The following is a 3041-nucleotide window of genomic DNA, read 5'->3' on the forward strand; positions in this document are numbered from 1 at the left end:
TTCCCCCCTCCCAATCTCCCCCTGACACCTTCATTCCCCCCCGCAACCTCACTCTCCCCAACACCGCTTCCTCTCCATGTCAATGCTAGATCTTCCTCTCCCACCCCCTTGACCATCACTCATTTCGAGCATCAGTGGTAACTTTCCACCTTCTGCAAGCTGCTTCATAACAGAACCATGTCCATGAGAATCCGCCCAGCATGCCATGGACGTTCCTCCAGGATTCTGTTGCTGTTGGGCTCTAGCATCATCTCTTCAGCATACAATGCGGCGAAGAGCAGTGGGAAACCAGGGGATTAGGAAGCCTACAAAGACCAACAGAGGACAACTAAAAAATAAATAAGGAGGGAGAAGATTAAATATGAGGGGAAACTAGCCAGTAATATAAAAGAAGATTGCAAGAGTTTTTTAGATATATAAAAGGTAAGAGAGAGGCAAAAGTGGACATTGGGCAGCTGGAAAATGACGCTGGAGAAGTAGTAGTGGCGAACAAAGAAATGGCGGAGGAACTGAATAGGTACTTTGCGTCAGTCTTCACAGTGGAAGACACTAGTAACATCCCCAAAGTTCAAGAGAGTCGGGGGGCAGAGGTGAGTATGGTGGCCATTACCAAGGAGAAGGTCCTAGGAAAACTGAAAGGTCTGAAGGCAGATAAATCACCTGGGCCAGATGGATTACACCCCAGAGTTCTGAAGGAGATAGCTGAAGAGATAGTGGGGGGTTAGTGGTGATCTTTCAGGAATCACTGGAGTCAGGGAGGGCCCCAGAGGACTGGAAAATCGCTAATGTAACCCCCCTGTTTAAGAAGGGAGTGAAGCAAAAGATGGGAAATTACAGGTCGATTAGCCTGACCTCGGTCATTGGTAAGATTTTAGAGTCCATTATTAAGGATGAGATTTCAGTATACTTGGAAGTGCATGATAAAATAGGGCAAAGTCAGCATGGTTTCATCAAGGGGAGGACATGCCTGATAAATCTGTTAGAATTCTTTGAGGAGCTAACGAGTAGGTTACACAAAGTTAAGCCAATGGACGTTATCTACTTGGACTTCCAGAAGGCCTTTGACAAGGTGCCGCACAGGAGGCTGCTCAGTAAGATAGGAGCCCATGGTGTTAGAGGCAAGGTACTAGCATGGATAGAAGATTGGCTGTCTGGCAGGAGGCAGAGAGTGGGGATAAGGGGGTCCTTCTCAGGATGGCGGCCAGTGACTAGTGGAGTTCTGCAGGGGTCAGTGTTGGGACCACAACTTTTCACTTTATACATTAATGATCTAGATGAAGAAACTGAGGGCATCCTGGCTAAGTTTGTAGATGACACAAAGATAGGTGGAGGGACAAGTAGTATCGAGGAGGCGGTGAGGCTGCAGAAGGATTTGGACAGGTTAGGATAACAGGCAAAGAAGTGGCAGATGAAATACAACATGGGGAAGTGTGAGGTCATACACTTTGGTAGGAAGAATAGAGGCATAGACTATTTTCTAAATAGGGAGAGAATTCAGAAATCTGGAGTGCAAAGGGACTTGGGAGTCCTAGTCCAGGATTCTCTTAAAGTTAACTTGCAAGTTGAGTCGGTAGTTAGGAAGGCAAATGCAATGTTGGCATTTATTTCGAGAGGACTAGAATATAAAAGCAGGGATGTGCTGCTGAGGCTTTATAAGGCTTTGGTCAGAGCAGATTTAGAATATTGTGAGCAATTTTGGACCCCGTATCTCAGGAAGGATGTGCTGGCCCTGGAAAGGGTCCAGAGGAGGTTCACAAGAACGATTCCAGGAATGAAAGGCTTAACATATGAGGAAAGTTTGAGGACTCTGGATCTGTACTCAATAGAGTTTAGAAGGATGAGGGCGGATCTGATTGAAACTTACAGAATACTGAAAGGCCTGGATAGAGTGGACGTGGGGAAGATGTTTCCATTTGTAGGAGAGACTAGGACCCGAGGGCACAGCCTCAGAGTAAAGGGAAGACCTTTTAGAACAGAGATGAGGAGAAACTTCTTTAGCCAGAGAGTGGTGAATCTATGGAATTCATTGCCACAAAAGGCTGTGAAGGCCAGGTCATTGAGTGTATTTAAGACTGAGATAGATAGGTTCTTGATTGGTAAGGGGATCAAAGGTTACGGGGAGAAGGTGGGAGAATGGGGTTGAGAAACTTATTAGCCATGATTGAATGGCGGAGCAGACTCGATGGGCCGAATGGCCTAATTTCTGCTCCTATGTATTATGGTATTATGGTCTCCGATATCCACGATGTGAGCAAGGCCCTGGTGGTAAGTCCCGACTTCTGCACGTCACAGTTGTTGTCAGGATGTGTTCCGCACTGGCGTGTTTTCCCGCTGATGTGGATGAACATTCCAGTGGTGGGGGGGGTATGACTCCAGCAGGCTGGCCTTATAATGATATGCTGATGTATTACAATGAGGTTTCCGACACTCCATGGCAGGGAACGCAGCCCACATTGATGGGCAGAGTGGACAATCACAATGTTGTGAAATCGATTTTTGGCCTTCTCGCCATATTATCCGCTCACGCCACCGAACATGCCTTTGCCTCAGGGAGCCTTTCCTGCATGCACCCATGTGCATGCACGAACTTACTCTCTTTCCCTCTTCCTCCCCCGCTCCCCGCCCCCACACACAGGCAGTGCTGAGAGCTGCAATGTGTGTTTCATGCTGGGTGGGCCTTAATTGGCCTGACAATGTGAAATCGCAGTCGAGCCCTGATCGCAGGTGACAGTCGGCTTCCCGACCGTTCCCGCTGGCCGCCGCAGTACCTGCCCGACCAGGGCAAAATTCTGCCTGGGCTTCAGAGCTCTCGAACTCAAAACATTAACTCTGTTTCTCTCTCCACAGATGCTGCCAGGCCTGCTGAGTTTTTCCAACATTTCCTGTTTTTATCCCCACCTATTCAAACTTTCCTGATAGTTGTACCCACTTGTTTCTGGTATCACTCTTGTAAATATTTTTGCATTGCCTCCAGTGCTATGGAAAGTATAACTAAAAGAATGGTATAATAGCTCACATTCCTTTTCCTGTGTCACAACAAT

The sequence above is a fragment of the Carcharodon carcharias genome, chromosome 12, assembly GCF_017639515.1.
Source record: "Carcharodon carcharias isolate sCarCar2 chromosome 12, sCarCar2.pri, whole genome shotgun sequence".
Classification (NCBI taxonomy): Eukaryota; Metazoa; Chordata; class Chondrichthyes; order Lamniformes; family Lamnidae; genus Carcharodon; species Carcharodon carcharias.